The sequence below is a fragment of the Marmota flaviventris genome, chromosome 2, assembly GCF_047511675.1.
Source record: "Marmota flaviventris isolate mMarFla1 chromosome 2, mMarFla1.hap1, whole genome shotgun sequence".
Lineage (NCBI taxonomy): Eukaryota > Metazoa > Chordata > Mammalia > Rodentia > Sciuridae > Marmota > Marmota flaviventris.
Genome location: NC_092499.1, coordinates 160,618,280 through 160,638,404, shown reverse-complemented (window position 1 = coordinate 160,638,404; position 20,125 = coordinate 160,618,280). Strand labels below are relative to the sequence as shown.

Here is a 20,125-nt window from a genome sequence, read left to right as displayed (position 1 = left end):
GAGCAATAATCTCTAGGATATATAAAGAACTCAAAATACTTAACACCAAAAAAACAAACAACCCAATCAATAAATAGGCTAAGGAGCTGAACAGACATTTCTCAGAAGATATACATTCCAGTAACAAATATAGGGAAAAATATTCAACATCTCTAGTAATTAGAGAAATGCAAATCAAAACTACTCTAAGATTTCAGGGCTGGGGTTGTGGCTCAGCAGTAGAGCGCTCGCCTAGCATGTGCTGGGCCCTGGGTCTGATCCTCAGCACCACATAAAAATAAATGAATGGTATAAAGGTATTATGTCCAACTACAACTAAAAATATAAATATTAAAAAAAAACTAAGATTTCATCTCACCCCAGTCAGAATGGCAGCTACCAAGAACAAAGACAACAATAAATGTTGATGAAGATGTTATTCTCCAACTCCATCCATTTACCTGCAAATGCCTTGAACTGAGCACATCTTAGTCTGACGTTAACACTAAACTTATTTTTGAAGTCAGAAAAGTTAATTAACTACAACTATAACAGAAACACAATTTTAAAATAAAACTGAGGGGATCTGAGGTATAGCTGAATGGTGAGAGTACTCACTTAGCATGTGTGAGATGCTGGGTTCATCCTTAACACTAAGATTAAATTAAATACTGAAAGCATTTCTAAGGCAGTAACTTTATTATTGTTATTATTTTCTGTTACTGGGAATTGAACCCAAGAGCACTTTACCACTGAGGTACATCCCCAATTCTTTTCCTTTTTCTCTTTTGGTATTGGGGATTGAATCCAGGGGTGTTCACACTAAGCCACATCCCCAACCCTTTTTTTTTATTTTGAGACAGGATCTCGCTAAGTTGCTTAAGGCCTTTCTATAATGCTGAGGCTGGCTTTGAACTTGAGATCCTTCTGCCTAAGCCTCCAGAGTTACTGGGATTCCAGGAATGTGTCGCCGCATTCAGCATCCCCAGTTCTTCATAATTTTTGAGACAGGGTCTTGCTAAATTGCCCCCAGGCTGGCCTTGAACTTGCAATCCTCTTGCTTCAGCCTCCCAAAAAGCTGGGATTACAGACTTGCTCCTTTAATTTTTCATTATTCATCCCATATAATCAGTTGGAGCCTTCAAAATCAGGAACCTAAAAGAAAGTAGTCTATTATGTAAATATCTTCATTTTTATTTCCCTCTGGTATCTTAAAACCATAAACCATGGTCAATTGGCAAATAAATATATTTATGGCAAATAAATATAATTACTAAAATGATGTCCAAATAGAAACTATTATAAATTATTTGGCATTTATAATAATTTTTAAAATAAATTATGCCTTAGAGTTTGGTTTTCATGTGATCAAACTGATGCAAAGCTTCCTAGTACATGCTTCAAGACTTGGGGGCATCTTGTGAGATGAGATGGAATATGGAATACCAGATTTGTTTTGTGGAATCAGCCTGTGTACCTGCCTAGGTGATCCCCAAAAACAAAACAAAACCCTACAGTACCTCTACCTTCATCATGAAGGATCAAGCTAAACCAGAAAACTCCAGAATCCTTTCCTAAACTTACACCTGCTTATAGTTGAGTTGGCTTAATGACACTGTGTACCTTTTTCAGCCACACCTTGGCCCAGTCTGTTTCCCTCTGTGATATATATCCCACCGTCATCAAGAAAATTATCCAGCTGGCTTCCCATGCCAACAGTGTTGAAGGCTTTTCTACATTTCCCATGTTGCCTTGTGAATATTTACTTTGTCATCTCCCCAGTGAGACTCTGAGCACCCTGGGTACAGAAGCAGGATCCCTTCCCTTTGCATGTCAGGGGCCCAGCTGATCAGAATACAGTGAGCACCCCAAAATGGCTGGTAGCTGATGATACATTAGAGCATGTACTCAAACCACTGTAAGTGAATATACTTGCGGGAGAAATTTGTCTTGTTTTTAAAATTAATCTACTTACACAGTCACAATCAAAGATGAGGGAAAAAAAGTTCTGAAAACAATCTGTTTCCCAGCCAAAAAAGAAAAAAAAAAAAAAGGTTTTTCCATCAGTAAATGTAAGCAGGAAAGATAATAAGTGGGCTGGGGATGTGGCTCAAGCTGTAGCGCGCTCGCCTGGCATGCGTGTGGCCCTGGTTCGATCCTCAGCACCACATACAAACAAAGATGTTGTGTCAGCCGAAAACTAAAAAAAAAAAAAAATAAATATTAAAAATTCTCTCTCTCACTCTCTGAAAAAAAAAAAAAGATGAGACCCATTCTATTTTTATTTTCAGTAGTGGTGAACTCCAAGGAACTCAAAATACTTCAGCAATCCAATTCACTTTTAGACAATTTTGAGTAATAAATTGGAGGGTTTTTTAAAATAATGATTTAATATCTGACTCCTTGCTGAATCCCATAAATCAATTCTAAAACTCTGAAATTTCAACTCACTCGTATTAGTCAACTTTCTGTCACTGTGACAAAACACCTGAGATAAATCAAGCTACATAGAAGAGAGGTTTATTTTGCCTCATAGCTTCAGAGCTTTCAGTCAATGGCTACCTGGCCCTGTTGCCTTTGAACCTATAGTACAGCATCAATATGGGAGTGTGCTGTGGAGGAAGCTGTTCAGCTCATGGCATCCAGGAAGCAAAGAGACAGAAGGGGGCTGAGTTCCTAGTACCCACTTCCAGGGCATGCCTCCAGTGACCTAATTTCCTTTCACTAGGTCCCACCACCTCCCAAAAGCCTAAGGACCAGGCCTTTAACACATGGGCATTCAGGGGACATTCTAGTTCCAAACTATAGAATCATTGAATTGGTGTTTTTTTCCTTAACATTTGTCTTTTTAAAGATGTTTTCCTTATAGTTAATAGCATAGGTCCTTTTGTTTCATTTTATAAAGCCCCAATTCAATGGAACCCCAGAGCATCAAATGTACAAAAGAATATTCTGGTAAAAATTCTGATGTTTAACAATCTGAGTTTTCCAGCTATCTCAACCACGAGTGGACCCTCAGGGCAACAGCAGTCTCTTCCCATCCATCCTTGAAACTCATCAAGATTGCTCAGCAGACCATGGCACCACAAGTCTGTGTCATTATCTTTCCATTTCAAGGTTCAACCAGAGTACATCCTGAGTGTCATCGCAGAGTGTTTTAGGAGAAAAGGTGAGAGCTGGCACCTTCCTTGGAGGGAAAATCAAGGGGAAACACATTGCAACTTATGATAAAAAATTTTAAGGCAGAAAATTATAAAAAGTAGTGGGAAAGTCAAAGGAAGGAGAGTGGGGATGGAGAGACTTCAGAGAAGAGGCAACACTTGAGCTAGACTTTGAAGGATGAATGAGTCCACCAGAAGGAGCTGGTGGTATTCAATCCCTGGAGTGCAGGAAGAGGAGGGGCTGGGAGCAAAGCATTTTGGGACAATTCCAAGAAGCTTGAAGACAGGGAAAACCTTAGGGAAGGGGGGGGGAGCGGGGGAGGGGGAGCAGAGAGGAGAAGAGTGAATAGTGGTTAGGAGTAGGGGCAATATGGGGTACATAGGATCAGACTCCAGGTAAGGAACTGCTAGAGATTTATAAGCAGTTCACTCATTGGTCACAGTTTCCTTCAAATAACAGAAGAGCAGAAAATTCAAGAGGCGGGGAGACTTAGGAAAGTCTAAATCCCTAGCCAAGACGCTGGTGCTGTAGTCCCAGGGAGGAAGGACAAGGGTGCCTGGTCACATCCAAGGCTGAGGCAATGAGTACAGAGAACCCAGCATATTTAAGAATGCAGAACAAGCAATATGTGCTTGGGAACTGATGGAGAGCTGCAGGAAAAAAGGACAATTATTTGTGAAACTGATTGAGGATCATGGAATCCATGGAGACCAGGGGACCACAAGAGAAAGAGGATCAGAAAGGGTATTTGAAACACACTTGGGTGTGTGATAGTCATTCAAGCAGATGTCTGCCTGGTGTTGGAGAATGGAAATCGATATAGGATGGACCTTGCATCCCCACTCACAGACGGAAACACAGATTTGGTTTCATTCAAGAGATTACAGAGCCAAGGTAATTCCAACGCTGGGAGGACATACTCATTCAACAGAGGCAATTACAGCAGGAAAGCTAATGTGGTAGCTGAAAAAATGTTCGGATGCCAGATTAGACCAGGAGTTTTCTGATTTTTTTTTTTTTTTTTTTTTTTTGGTGTTGGGGAAGGGTGTTGAAATTTTATTTGTTGAGGTCATCTAAATCTTAGCCGTCTCCTCCCAAGTATGTATTTAATCCCTGGTAGCTGGTATAAACTTATTCCCCATTGGCATAAATCTTTATGTCTGCCAGTAGGTGAGAAGAATGTGTTTTGTCACATGGATCACAAGGGGGGAAAGCAAAAAGAAGGCAGTTGTGAAATAAGTTGTACTACTTCTTCTTTTACTTTTTTTTGATCCTGGGGGATTGAACCCAGAGGCACTTTACCACTGAGCTACATCCCCAGCCCTTTTAATTTTTTGTTTTGAGACAGGATCTCATTAAGTTGCTTAGGTTCTCACTAAGTTCTGAGGCTGTCCTCAGACTCGTGATCCTCCTGCCTCAGCCTTCCAAGTTGCTGGGATCACAGGTGTGTGCCACTGTGCGGGGCAGTAAGTTGTACTTCTGCTTCTGTCCTCAAAGTACCTGGTTAGACCTATTAGGAGGGCAATGTGATATGGTTGGGCGGGGTCTGCACTGAACAAAATTAAGGGCAGCAATTCCCATTTTAGACCTCATAGAAATAAAGAATAGTATAAAAAACCTTATCAGATAGCAGCAATATGCCTTAAGGAGGGGACATCTTTTTCTAATTTGGGCCAAGATGCTGTCTGGGCTACTAGAAGCTCTCCCTCCTGGCTAAAGATGGTAGGCTGGTGTGAAACTTAAGACCAGTAACATATATTCATCCCACCCAGAAATTAGAAGGCTGAAAGGAAACACAATCCATTCTCCAGTTGCTGAAACCAGACTCTAAACAGCAACCTAGAATTCAGTCTTTAGCCAGCACAAATGCAATGCAAAAAATAACGAGGCTCAAAATCTCATTGCAGTCAAATGCAATGTTCCTTTACCAAAAGAGAATGTGTAGCATCGTTAGTTTCTGCTTATATCTTGTGGAAGTGCAGAAGGAAGCCAGACAATACCTTCACTTATCCAGTTCTTTGCTAGAATTCATGTCAGTTCCTTAAGCGGAAGATGTTCTCTTACATGAATGTGTATCATCATGAACAAATCATATTATAACATCGCTAATATTAATTCCAAAGAAAGAAATGCTACTTACATTCATCACACCTAAACTTGCTTACTTTTTTTTGTGTATTTATTACCTGGCATCTCCTTGGAAATTGTAAGCTCCTGAGAAAGTAGGAGCTCTGTCTTATTTATTGGCAAATTCTTGCCTGGAACAGTGCAAGGCATATAGTAGGTGCTCAATAAATACTTTTTTGATTGACTAAGCAAAAATTTCAACCTTTTATTTTTTTTTAATATTTATATTTTGGTTTTAGGTGGTCACAATATCTCCATTTTACATTTATGTGGTGCTGAGGATCGAACCCAAAGCCTTCTGCATGCTAGGTGAGTGCTCTACCACTGAGCCACAACCCCAGCCCCAACCTTTTAAACTAAGATTTACTTAGAAAGGCCTTCAACAACTTAGCAAGACCCTGTATTAAAACAAAAAATCAAAAGGACTGGAGATGTAGCTTAGTGGTAAAGTGCCCCTGGATTCAATCCCCAGTACCAAAAAACCAAAGCAAAAAAAAAAAAAAAAAAAAAAAATACTCTAAGATTTAAAAGAAAATGAAGTCCATGTAGAGGTATATGCCTGGAATCTCAGCAACTTGGGAGACTGAAGAGGAGGATTGCAAATTCAAGACCAGCTTGGGCAACTTTGTGAGATCCTATCTTTTTTTTTTTTTTTAATTTTGTAATAATTATTATTTTTTAGCTGTAGTTGGATACAATACCTTATTTATTTTTATGTGGTGCTGAGGATCGAACCCAGTGCCTCCCACGTGCATTCTACCACTGATCCACAACCCCAGCCTGTGAGATCCTATCTTAAAAAAAAAAAAAAAAAGAAAAGGACCTGGCATTTGGCCCAGTCATAGTGTGCCCTGGCTTCAATCCCCAGTACTGCTAAATAAATGAAAATAATAAATAAATAATTAAAAAATCAGGAAGGGGGGCTGGGGATGTGGCTCAAGCGGTAGCGCGCTCGCCTGGCATGCGTGCGGCCCGGGTTCGATCCTCAGCACCACATACAAAGATGTTGTGTCCGCCGAAAACTAAAAAATAAATATTAAAATTCTCTCTCTCTCTCTCTTAAAAAAAAAAAATCAGGAAGGAATGGGGCCAATTGAAGACTATTATATTTTGATGAGCTTAGGTACTATTTATTGAGTGATTATTAGGTATTCTGATGGTTTAAACCTATGGACCCATGGAACCTCACATAGGTTAAGATATTTCCCCAGATGAAGCTCATTCAAATGTGGGGAGCCTATTTGTAGAATCTGTGTTGTTCCCCACCATATAGGCTCTTCAATTGCCATCATTAGGTTGATCATTACTATCCTTACACTACCTGAAACAGATAGACTAAGGTAGCTTTCTTGTCCTTCTTTCAAAAATGATGTGTCCATACATATAACTCATCCACCAATCATTTTCAAAATTACTCCATTTTGCTTGCAGAAAAATTCCTGACAGATAAGCAGATGTCCTGCCCCTGAGCAGTTTTCTTTCGATACTATGTGGTGTTTATAAGGTCCACATTCTTGGTCAGTCTAAATATGGCTCTATTTTTGCATTCTAAAGCCTAAGACTATTTCAGGGCACCATTCTGAAAGTGTTCTAATGATATAAGGTTCAGTGAGGGCAAAGGCTTTATTTTGTTAATACAATAAACAAAGAGTAGTTGGCATACAGCGCACCCTCAAAAAATACTGAATTAATTAATCCACATCATGGGAATCCTAGGATAATTTGTGACCTTATTTCTGCAAAGAAAAAAGAAAAAAAAAGTGTGTGTATATATATATATCTGCTTTTTATCTCAGTGCAGTGAATTACAATGAAATGATAGAATAACTGTGTTTTCTTTTGTCTTCTTCGATGATATCCATAGTTAAAACATTAAAAGTTTCAATCTCACAAATATTTGGAAAAATACAAAGCCAACAGATTCCTCTGAGTCCTTATCTACCCATACTGTCCAGGGAAAAGGATGGCCTCTGGAAAGCTGATTCTTTATGGCTGAGCAGTTGGCCTCCTGAGGTTCTTCACCTGGATTGCAGAAGGGCAGGCAGGGAAAAGAAGGGATCACTGTGTTCAGGGCGCCCCCTTCTGTTCAAAGGGTAGAAAAGCCACGTGGAGAGCCCAGTTAGGGCTTTCCCTTGAAAAGGAAGATTGGAGAATCACAGACTTTTGTTCCTGGAAAGGACCCTAGAGAAGACAAGTTCAAACTTATAGGGAAACTGAGACCCAACCAGGTCAAATGCCTTGTTCATGGTCACAAAGCCAGTTTAATCCTGAAAGAAGCTGGATTGCCTGACCTGTGCCTCCCATTAACAAGGGGAAGCAATTCACAGCTCCAGTCTCTTCTGCCTTTGTGAAAATTAACATTGATCAACCATAAATTGATTGTGCTCATTTCTTATTATTTATATCTTCAGCTTCTTATAATGTGAATCAGTCATATATCCAATATATTTTTTAAAATCATTTTTGGATCTCAAAGTCTTCCCAGGCATGGATTTCCTTAAGAACTAAAGACACTACTTCTGTTTGGCCTAGCCATTCCTTCATTATTTTCCTCATATTTAAGTGTGAGTGTTTTTTGTTTTGTTTTGAATGCTGTGAATCAAATCCAGGGTCTAATGCACTAAGCTACACCTCCCAGCCCTTTGAAGATTCTGAACCTACCAAACAAAGCTCACACACTTCAGAGTAAAAAATGCATCTCCTTATTTTAAAAAGTACAGACACATCTACCATTATGAGATGTCATGCTACTGATAATCATTGAATTAAAATTAAAATAAAACACTTAAATTGATCAGGGTGGTGCACTCCTGTAATCCCAGCAATTTGGGAGGCTGAGGAAGGAGGATCTCAAATTTAAGGCCAGCCTGGGCAACTTAAAGAGAACCTGTCTCAAACACTAAAAATGGCTGGGGATGTTGCTCAGTTATAGAAAGCCCCTGGGTTCAATCCCCAGAACTGGGGTGGAGGATCTAAAACATTTTATTGATACATTATAAAGATGCTGAAAATGTTAGCTATTATAAATATATAATTATAGCCCAAACTGGGGCTGGGTAGGGGGGAGTATTTTTGTCAGTCTGCACATCCTTGTATAAGATGAATATATCTTTCCAATTGGAGAAAAACTAAAATTAATAAGATTTCCCAGATAACTCTGGGGACACCAGGGGGAATAAGAGCCCTAGGCTGGGCTGATGGCAATAAGCAATTAATCTGCCAAGCTGGGAGGGATCACTCTGCTCTTGCAAGGAGTCCAGATGCTCCTGGGTCTAGTATGCTGAATGTGACCTTGGTATGAAGGGCATTCCCTCCAATCTTCTTGTTACTCAACCAAAACAAACATTTGCTATAATTCTTACAGTTTGTTTGTGCAACTATATATAGTTGCAGCTAGGTTCAGAGATGGGGCTTTTAGACAATGATTGGATAATGGAGGTCTGACTTCATTAGTGGAAAAATCCATTTGGGGGATTAATCCATTGACAGATGAATGGACTACTGGTAGCTGGGGTCTAGTGGAAGAAGCAGGCCACTGGGGACATGTCCTGGAAGGGTTTGTTCTCCCCAGTCCCTTCCTCTTGCTCTGTTTCTAGCCAACTGTGAGCCCAAATAAATCTTTCTTCCTTTAGATTGTTCATGTTAGGTGCTTTGGTCACAGGAAAAGCTGACTAGCTCATGGATATAAATCTGGTATTTAGAAGATGTGCTGAATATGTGCAATTCTTTGCTAAATTCATAGCCCACCCACTCCCGCAAAAAAAAAAAAAAAAGATCAAATTCCATTTATGTGACGTTCTATAACAATAATCACTAATGATCCACCTTTAAATCAGTGAAGATGAGGACTGACTGGGAAGGGATATGAGGAAACCATCTAGAGGGATGTTCTATATCTAGAGAAGGGTTTGGGTTCATGGGTGTCCACATTTGTCAAGATTCACTAAATAATAGCCAGGCACAGTAGTGCATGCCTGTAATCCCAGTGGATCAGGAGGCTGAGGCAGGAAGATCACAAATTCAAAGCCAGCTTCAACAATTTAGCAAGGCTCTAAACAACTTAGCAATACCCTGTCTCTAAGATGTGTAAAAAGGGCTGGGGATGTGGCTCAGTGGTTAAGCTTCCCTGGGTTCAATCCCTGGTACTAAAAACAAAAACCAAAAAACTTCCTGAGCTGGGGCATGGTGGTACATGCATATAGTCCCAGCTATATAGGAAAATGAGGGAGGAGGATCACTTGAGCCTACCAGCTCAAGACCAGTCTGGACATTATAGCAAGATCCTATTTCAAAAAGAGAAAAAGAAAAACAATCCTATTTAAATGCCTATTGTTGGGGCTGGGGATGTGGCTCAAGCGGTAGCGTGCTCGCCTGGCATGCGTGCAGCCCGGGTTCAATCCTCAGCACCACATATAAACAAAGATGTTGTGTCTGCCGAAAACTAAAAAATAAATATTAAAAAATTCTAAAAAAAAAAATGCCTATTGTCAACTGGAAAATATGAAGGGAATACTGATATGGGAACTCAGCTTTGTGACCAGTGGAGTAAACTGGTTTAGGCAGGAATCACTAATTGAGGCATGACTTAAAGCATCGCTCCAGAAAGGTACCATAGGAAAACCAGTAACTATATGAGGCAGAAATTGGGCACTACCAAATATGACATCTTAAGAAGAATAAAACTTCATTTATGTAAATAGGACTAGCAAGGCAAAATCTGAACCTAATCATGTGGAAACTTTACATAAATCCCCCAAAAGAAATGTTCAACTACCAAAAAGGACCCTTTTCTCAAACATGACATAAAAGATAAAATCAAAACAAAATGGAAAAATTCTACAAGACCAGAGACATGACAACTAGACCTAATCCTAGGCTGGAACCTGTAAGAAAGGAGGAAATGTTATAAAACACATGATCAGATCAATTGTCAAACTGGAATGTGGATGATAAGGTATGTAAAAATATTATGTCAGTGTACCAACGTTCAACTAATTGAACCTGATTACCCTACTGTGCTCAGTAAGAGAAAGTCCTTTTTTTTTTTCATTTGTTTGTGGTGATGGCATTGGACCCAGGGCTTCATGCTTGCCAAGCAAGTACTCTATCCAGTATATTTATTCTGAAGAAACACATATTTGGCATATAAAAAAGGGCCCATGATGCATGCAACTTACTTTCAAATGACAATATATATATGTGTGTGTAACAGAGCAAAAGTGAAGGAGCGAGAAAGTTTCCCCACTTGGGCAAATAAAAAATCTTGGGGCAAAAAGTTTAACAGGTGAAATGAGGAAGGTGAGTTCTGGTGTTCTGTGTTCTACTTTTGCAACTTTCCATTGAGTTTGAAATTATTTCCAAATAAAAGGCCTAAAGTTTATGAAAATATATTTGTTTCCAAATTTAAAAACTATGCATAGAAATAAAAATGAAAAAAAAATCAATGTAGAAATAACCTATTTCATGGCCTGTTTCTTTAAGCAGAAGTAAACCATACTATCAGTAACAAAAGTACAATACTTTGTGAGAAACTAACTGGAAAGATGAGACTGGAATGTGGTTGGAAAAGGTAGACGTGACAGTAATGAAGCCTACCTAACAGGTACTGAGTTCTCACTTGTGCCAGGTACTCTAACTGCTTCCCAAGTATTATCATAATTTTACCGTTTTCTAGTATGTTCATTTATGCTTTTGTATTTTTTTATTTTTGTAACCTGGGTTGATGACTTTGCATATTTTTACATTTAAAATTCTTTCTATCAATAATAAAAATCATTTAATACAATGGATTTGTTGATTCAAATTCCAGTTTATATAGAATAGGTTAAATTTATTACACACATCACTGAAAAGGTTTCTTGAATTGTTCATTGGGGTATTTTAAAATGCTAGAAGTGGAACATTTCATTATGGCTGTGTGTTCATTAAGGATTGAAAGCTAGCCCACTGGGTAGATCAAACGAATCCATAGAATTGTTTCTACAAGAGTAAGATGTTCCATTTATCAGAGGCCAGGAAAATTCTTCAGCTAGAACCCCCAAAGTTTTGCTTATTAGGGTCATCCAAAGCTCACAGTTCTTTTTTTTTTTTTTTTAAAGAGAGAGGGAGGGAGGGAAGGAGGGAGGGAGAGAGAGAGAGAGAGAATTTTTTAATATTTATTTTTTCGGCGGACACAACATCTTTGTTTGTATGTGGTGCTGAGGATCGAACCCGGGCCACACGCATGCCAGGTGAGCACGCTACCGCTTGAGCCACATCCCCAGCCCAAAGCTCACAGTTCTTAACAGGTACAGATGAAGGGAGATAGCATTGTTTTATTAACCTCTAAGCAAGTGATGCTGTAGAGGAAGTATTTTCCTTTTATTGTCTCTTCTTTTGGTCTTTTCCTAAAATGAAAGCAAATATTTCTACAAGTAACAACCAAATTCTCAGTTCTTAGTTCTCCACCACCAGACTGTTTTCAATATCTGTCTCTAGAATTTATTGGATTTTATTAGAGTCACCTCAATTTCCTTTTGCTACAGAATCCTCTGCGGTTTCTACTAATGGGTTGGCATCTTTGCCAAAGTATTAATACCCTGTTATAATGACATATTTGTCAGCAGTAACAATTAGGGGCAAGGACAAAAATAACATAACTAATATTTGTATAGAATTCTTCGATCAGCTTCTCATTTGGCTGAACTAAGTCATGTAAAAGAAAATCGGAAGCATTTACCCAAATACAACCAGAAGTGATAGCCAGCACATAAGTGATGGGTCAATAAATATTCCAAAACAATTCTTTTGTCTAGCATCTTTTGCAGCACATGATTTAAAGTTTTGTTGGGTTTGTATAGTAGACACAAAATATATGAGCCATGCTTGACATGGTAGGGGATAGCTTTCAAACAGCCTACTGGGCCTGGAATGGTGGGTAGTTCACTGATAGAATATGTGCTTAGCATGCATAAGGACCTGAGTTCAATCCCTACAGCACCAAAAGACAAACTAGAAAAAGAAATGTATCCCGTTAAATTCCTGCACTCAAAACTACGGGCATAAAACAATGGAAACCAATGTCTCCAACTCTGCACTTCAACAGGCACACTGCTGAGAGAGGGTTAAGTCATCTGCGAACTCACTAAATGGTGTACACATATTAAACGAAATAATGACATAAATCCATTCCTCAGGGGCAGATTCCCTCCTTTCTCCAAGACTGACTCTGTGTAGTACTCATATCTTGGCATGAATAATCATTAAGCTGGGAGGGATACAAACAGATGTCAGGGAGCCAAAAATAAGAAAATATGCCTATAATTGTGGTGTAAAGGTGTAATTAATTTAACCAGCATGAGGGCACTGAATAACTAGTTGAATGTAAAGTGTGTAGTTACATCTACAAATTAACATCAGCACAATTATGTGTGCCAAGCCCTGTAGCATCAGAATTTCCAAGAACATTAATATCAATCATATACTTTTTTTTTTTAATATTTATTTTTCAGTTCTCGGCGGACACAACATCTTTGTTTGTATGTGGTGCTGAGGATCGAACCCGGGCCGCACGCATGCCAGGCAAGCGTGCTACCGCTTGAGCCACATCCCCAGCCCCTCAATCATATACTTTTAAAATTTTAAACCTATTAAACTAATTTTACTTTACCTCAAAATTGAATACTGACTATTCAATTGTGAGTGAGGTATATTTTGTAAATCAAACAGAAATATATCTTCTTTTTTTATGGATGAACCTTGTCATAATGGTACCTAATTTTTTTATTTTTGTAGGATGTTTTAATAAAAGGTACCTTGCTGGTATTCTAGACAAAGAATACAAATTCAACAACTCAGAGTTACTTGTGCACCTGGGGCCTTGTTGATGCTAACAAATTAGTTGTTAATCATATTTTTGTCACTGTGACAAAATACCTGAGAAAATCATTTAAAGAAGAAAAGATTTATTTGGTTCATGGTTTCAGAATTTTCAGTACAAGGTCACTTGACCCCATCTTTTTGGGCCTTTTGTGAGGCAGAACATCATGGTGGGGAGCACATGGTGGAGCAGAGTTACTCACTTCATAACAGCTAGAAAGCAAGGAGAGAAAGCAAGGGATCAGGAACAAGATATACCCTTCCAGGGCATGCCTCCAAGGACCTATTTCCTTAAAGTAGGCCCTGCCTCCTACAGTTTCCAGCAACTCCCAATAGTTCCTTCAATTATAAACCCATCAGTGGATTAGTTCACTGATGAGGTAAGAGTCCTTATGATCCAATCACTCCCCAAAGCCCCAAATCTAAACATTGCTACATCCAGGACTAAGCTTTCAACACGTAAGTCTTTGAGGGACATTTCAAATACAAATGATGGCAGTTACCTAAATAAGGATTAGCTCTAGAATTAGAATGGTCAGAAAAATATATTTTTGTGATTTAAAGTAGTTATGAAATGAATTGGTTCTACTGGCTGAGATAGAGTAACTGGTACCAGACTATTATTTCCATTGTAAATAACCATAATCCAAGAGAAACCATAAAGCAACTATTTTTGTACTTTGGACCACAGGTGGCACAAAACTGATCCTCAGGAGATAGGAAACTCACAAGGTGTGTCTTATATTTTCGCTGGCTAACTGGAACAATTTACTGGTTATGATATAGAATGGTGAGGCCAGAATATATTGGTCCTGCTGATGAGGAGACAGACAACTTTGGGAACAGTAAAACAGATGGAATTTATAAGATAAATCTCAGAAAGGAAGCAATTGTACAGAGGGGCCAGAGCTCCTTCTTGGCTAATGGGGCTTTACTTGTACTATGCAATGATTATCAGAAAACAGCTGTTATGGAGTTAAATGAAGAATGGAAATACTGGAGGTTGGGCAGCGATGGCAACTGTAGAAATTTTAGCTCACCTCAAACTCACAGACATCATTAACACCTTGATCATTCAGCTGAGAAACCAGAGAGGCCATAGGAATATGGACTATATCTTATAGTAGGTCTTGTAGATACACTCTAATAAAAAGAGTCAAAAATATCTGCATGGGTCCAAGAACTGGAGTTTGAGTCCTGCCAAAGTAGAGGAGTTGGTAAACACCTGCAGCTTTCAAAATCTACCCTAATAAACATAAAGCCTACACAAATGCAAAATAATCATCCAGAAATTAAACTTCCTGAAGAAATTTACAAACCTGAAGACAGTTAGACAGAGACCCATGAACTATGGGATAATACCAGATGGTCCAACATATGCAATAATTGGAGATCCAAAAGAAGAAGAAATTGAGAAAGAGACTGAAAAATTATTTATAGGTATGAGAGCCAAAGTTCCCAAATATAATGAAAAACATTGGTTTACAGATTGGAGAATTTCAATAACCTCAAACTGGATAAATATTAACAACAACAAATAATCTAGACATATCAACATCAAATTGCTGGAAGACAAAGAAAAACTTGAAGAGCAGCCAGAGACAAAGTACAGGGAACAGCAGTATACAGCTAACTTCCAGTGAGAAAAAATGGAGGCTAAAATTAAAAGGGAACACATCTTTTAAAGCGCTAAAGGAACATCTGTCATTTAAACTCAATATCCAACAAAAATAATCTTCATAAATGAAGGCAAAATAAAGATTCCCAGACAAATCAATGTAGAATTTATTGCCATCAAACGCACATTACAAACTGCCAAAAAAAAAAAAAGGCAAAAATATGTTCTTATAGCAACAGGAAATTAATGCCAGATGGAAATGCAGATCTACAGAAAGGAACAAAAAACCCTAGAAATGGTAAAGGCAAAATATTTATTTTTCTTCTCTTAATTTCCTTGTAGTATAGCTGACTCTTAAAAGCTAATGCTGTTGCTAGGTGTGATGGCACACCCCTGTAATCCCATCTGCTCAGAAAGCATAGGCAAGAGTTTCACAAGTTCAAAGCCAGCCTCAGCAACTTAGTGAGACCCTGCCTCAAAATAAAAAATAAAAGGGCTGGGGATGTGGCTCAGTGGTTAAGTGCCCTGGATTCAATTCCTGATACTAAAAAATAATTTTTTTAATATAAAATTATTTAATGATCCAAGAATTTCAAGAAACCAGAAATTATTAATTCTTCATAAGTCACAGTAGTAAAGTTTCACTTTTATTTTTATAACTGAAAACCATGATCTTGACCAACTTTGAGCAGGCAAGTAATTTACCTATAATCACAAATAATTGGGACCAGATATCCCAAGTCCAAACTTTTGGATCAGAACACAGGTGGGATAGACACTCAATACAATTTCTTGGGCAATCTTTGGCACCCAAAGTTTGTGAACCTTTAAGATTAGGGAGACTGAAGTATATAAATAGAGTATAAGCTAGAGAGGTCAAGTAGTAACAGAAAGGGCAGTTTCCCAATGGAGGAAGGGGACACAGTAGACCACAAAATCTTCTCTTGGTTAAAGATGAAAGCTTAGAAAGGAAGCAAGATGCTATGGATTGAATTATGATCACCCAAAAGTCCTACTTAGAAGCTTAACTTCCTATGCTACAAAATTTGAAAATGGAGCCTATGAAGACAATTAGATTTTGATTAGGTCATGAGAATGGGCCTTCATGATGGGATGGATTAGTGCCTTATAAAAGACACCAGAGAGTGAAGAACCTTTCTCTGTACCATAAGAGGGTATAGCAAGAAGATGGCCAACTGCATGTCAGGAAGAGGGCCCTCACCAGAACCCAACCATACTTAAACTCTTATTTCAGACTTCCAGCCTCCAGAGCTGTGAGAAGATAAATTTCTATCACTTAAGCCACCCAACCTATGGTATTTTGTTATGGCAGACTAAGTTATAGGGCTGAGCAGTGTAAATAGCAGCCAAGAGAATAGCCAAGAGGATGCCAAGAGAACAGCTTTCTCCTCCATACCTCAATGTGTTACCTGCTGACTGCTGTGTCACTGGATTGAGCTCCCCTTCACCTAGATAGGGGCCTAAGGTAACTTCTGGACAGCTCCAGCTGAGTGAGAAGTTTGGGTTCAGACAAGTGAAATTTCTGTTCATAGAGAAATACAATGAGGCAATTGTAGGTTATGTACTTATGGTACCATTTCAGGGTAGAGGTGTCCAGAGTGCAGCAAGAAAGACCTCAGAAGGGTGAGCTCTAGCAGTGGAAAGGGAAGGGAGCCTCAGATTAGCAAGAGAGCACACCGAATCTACTCCTTACTGGGTGAACAAAAATCTTCCACTTGAATCAAGATTACCTAAGAAAACCCAGCTGGGGGAAAAGGCCTGAAAAATAGTATATGCAGGCATGCATGCACACACACACATCTATGTACCTATTGTCAACTGTACACACACACACACACACACACACACAAATTCCAGACCTTCCCTGGGAGAATGTGGAAAAGCATGTCTTTGTTTTCAAGTTGAATCCTAATTCAGTTATGTCTGGCAGCTGCTTTATGCACTACCTTTTCAGCACAAGGGGTTTAAGTTGTTCAGTGGATCAGATTTTAAGTTTTAACAGAAGCCATCATCATCACCCAGTAAGATCAGTGGCTATGGTTCTCCATCACTTCCCTGTACAGGTTTGGTTTTTTTTTTTTTTTTTGGTACTGGGGATTGAACTCAGGGGCACTTGACCACTGAGCCACATCCCCAGCCCTATTTTGTATTTTATTTAGAGACAGGTCTCAATGAGTTGCTTAGAACCTTGCTTTTACTGAGGCTGGCTTTGAACTCGAGATTCCCATGCTGCTGGGATTACAGATGTACACCACAGTGCCTGGCATGTTCAGATCCTTTTAAGGATTCTACAGGCTCCACTTTTCCCACATGAGATCCACAGCCACATCCCTCAACACAACGAAAACCTGTTATGCTGAACACAGCTCTATTCACTCTGCTGCACTCTCGCCCATGGTTCAAAATGAGGCAGTTTAAGAGTGGTGCCTTGGGGAATGTTAAGTAAAAAGTTTGGATCTTTCTTTTGATTCTAACCCTCGTGTTTGTATTTCAAGACTGTTAGCTCTGGTCTCTATCCAACTCCTGTCATTTTTCTACCATGTAGATCCAAGTCTGGCCAGTATCTAGATTACAAGTAAATACAGAATTCTTAAACTTGAGGCATTTTAAGAAAAAGACACATGAATATAAAACATACGAAATCCTAGTCTGAATTTTAGGAATTTGAAGATTCATTAATCCAGCTATGTATATTAAAGGATCTGAGGCCCTGGTTGAATTAAATCTTTGCTACCTATTTTGGTCTGAGGACAAGCAAGGAAGCATTCCATAAATGATGATGCCTAGGCTCTACTCAGACATGCTGATTTGTTTTTTGTAAGGGGAGGGTACAGGAGTTTGAACTCAGGAGTACTTGGCCACTGAGTCACACTCCCAGTCCCATTTTGTATTTTATTTACAGGGTTTCACTGAATTGCTTAGCATCTCTCCATTGCAGAGGCTGGCCTTGAACTCGAGTTCCTCCTGCCTTAGCCTCCGAGGCTGCTGGTATTACAGATATGTGCCACTGTGCCTGGCCAGACATGCTGATTTATAAGTTTGTGTTTTACAAGATTCCAGTTGATATATATGCATGTTTGAGAAGCTCCAGATTAAATTACCTACTCAGATAAACTGTTCAGCTATAGCAACAACTAACCAATAGTTAAACTTCAGATTTCTAAAACGGGATCTTTCCTCATTACTGCATCATAAGAATAAAAACAAATTTGTTATGAATAATGGATGTCAGGGCTCTGCTCCAAATTCATAATTGCTTAGGGTGATGTTCAGGCAATGCATGCATTCATATATTCATATATATATGTGTGTGTGTGAGAATATATATATATATATATATATATATATATATATATATATATATCTCCAGTGATTGAACCCAGGGGCACTTAACCACTGAGCCACATCGCCAGCCCTTTTTTGTATTTTATTAGACAGAGTCTCCCTGAGTTGCTTAGGGCCTAAGTTTCTGAGGCTGGGTTTGAACTCGTGATCCTCCGATATCAGCCTCCCAAGTCGCTGGGATTACAGGTGTGTGCTACCACACTTGGCAAGGCACTGCTTTTATAAAAGGCCCCAAGCATAGCTGGGTATAACAGCACACACCTCATCCCAGTTACTAGGGAGGATGAGGGAGAAGGATCGCAAGTTTGAGGCTACCCTGGGCAATTTAGCAAGACTCTGTCTCAAAATAAAATAAAAAGGGGGCTGGGGATGTGGCTCAAGCGGTAGCGTGCTTGCCTGGCATGCGCACGGCACTGGGTTCAATCCTCAGCACCACATACAAATAAAAATGTTATGTCCACTGAAAACTAAAAAATAAATATTAAAAAATTCTCTCCCTCTCTCTAAAAAAATAAAAAGGGCTGGGGGTACAGCCAGGGGTAAAGTGCTTGCCCATAATGCATAAGGTCCTGGATTCAATCCCCAGTACTGCAAAAATAAATAAATGAAAGCTTCCAGGTATAGCCAGGGTCAGAATAATCTCAGTAAGTCCCTTCAAGATAGAGTGATCTGGAAAAGCTTCATGAAAAGAAAAGGATTTCATCTTGAAGGATGGACAGAATTTAGAGGAGAAAAAGCATGTAAGGTAAATGAGATTGGGGGTAGGTGGAGTGGATGTATTATGAGAAAAAGAAGTGTTTTATACAGGAGGGACTCTAGATTTCAGGATGGAAAGCCCTGATTATTATGGCAAAACACCTGTATGCTACAAATCGATATCTAGACAATATCCTTGCCCATAAGCATGGAAAATCAGCCTGATGCAAGATCATTTGTAAATGAAAACCTTTTTCACTGTGGTTACAGTCTTGTCGGTAGTTCAGGCCATGAGATTAGATCATAGCCTACTCTTCTCACTAACGTGTTATGCTCCAACTCTTCTTGCCTACCTCTTCTTCCAGGCAGCTCAGACAGTTGCTCATCCGGAAGTCTCACCCAGTCTCTCATCTCCAGGCCCATAAGATCTCGGTCGTTCATACTTTTCCTGTACAGCAAGCATCACTAGATACTTAAAGAAAGGTGTGTTCTTGCATGTTACTTTGAACCCCCAGCTAACTTGTTGGGAATGAAGAGTCATGGGTGGGACAGAGGATGTCCAAGAATGGGCCCAGTAAGACCGGGCCCTTGTGAGCTAAGATGGAACGGAATTCACAACAAACAATGCAGCCTCAGAAAAAAAAATGGGAATGGATTCATTCTCCAAGAGGTAAGAAGGAATTTGAAGAAATTCTCACCTTTCCTTGGCTCTAGGACCACATGGTCATTTCCTAGAGAAGGACGAAGTGTCAAAAAGCATATTTTAAGAAGACAAGAAGTGAGTGGGTGCCCAGACGTTAAAGCCCTCTCATGAATGATGAGGATTCCTCTTTTGCTCCCAAATTGGGGCATAGGCCTGTTCTCAACCAAGATTCTGAAAAGATCCAGAGAATAAGGCCAGCAGCGCGCTCTGCCCTAAGGTATGGCCTAAGAGTGGGGCTCCTGTCCTCCAGAAGAGTTTGTAATTTCGCAGACCCCATTAAGATGAAAAAGGTATTAGGGCACCTGCGGAGACTATTTTTGGTGTGAGGGCCTGGGCTCCAAATTCAGATCCATCCCGTACTGGGTTTGAGACCTTGGGGAGACCGCTCCCCCTCTTCCCGGCCTTAAATGACGTCTAAAGATATATGTGCTAGACAAAACTACGCCTGCCTGGCACTCACGGAATACGGGCGCAGGTTTCCAACCCCACAGCTGCAGCAAGGATAAACCAAGAAGAAGTTTGGTACAGAAACCGCCAGCCAGGACCACAAGCAAAAAATCGAGCTCCTCTGATACGTCACTACCGCTCGTCGCATGGCCGCTGACGCCGGACGCGGA

General features: G+C 39.5%; 1 long non-coding RNA gene across 2 annotated transcripts; it reads right to left on the bottom strand.

Moving 5' to 3' along the window:
- Positions 1 to 659: 659 nt before the first annotated feature.
- LOC114108225 (uncharacterized) lies at positions 660 to 20,082 on the bottom strand. Of its 2 annotated transcripts, XR_011706735.1 has the most exons (4): positions 19,969 to 20,082; positions 19,159 to 19,253; positions 1,955 to 2,179; positions 660 to 1,134 (listed from the first exon to the last, which is right to left on the bottom strand). It is a non-coding gene; the product is annotated as an uncharacterized lncRNA (long non-coding RNA). The 2 variants fall into 2 exon arrangements; XR_003585444.2 differs by lacking the exons at positions 660 to 1,134; positions 1,955 to 2,179 and adding an exon at positions 13,195 to 13,338.
- Between the last annotated feature and the right edge of the window lie 43 nt (positions 20,083 to 20,125).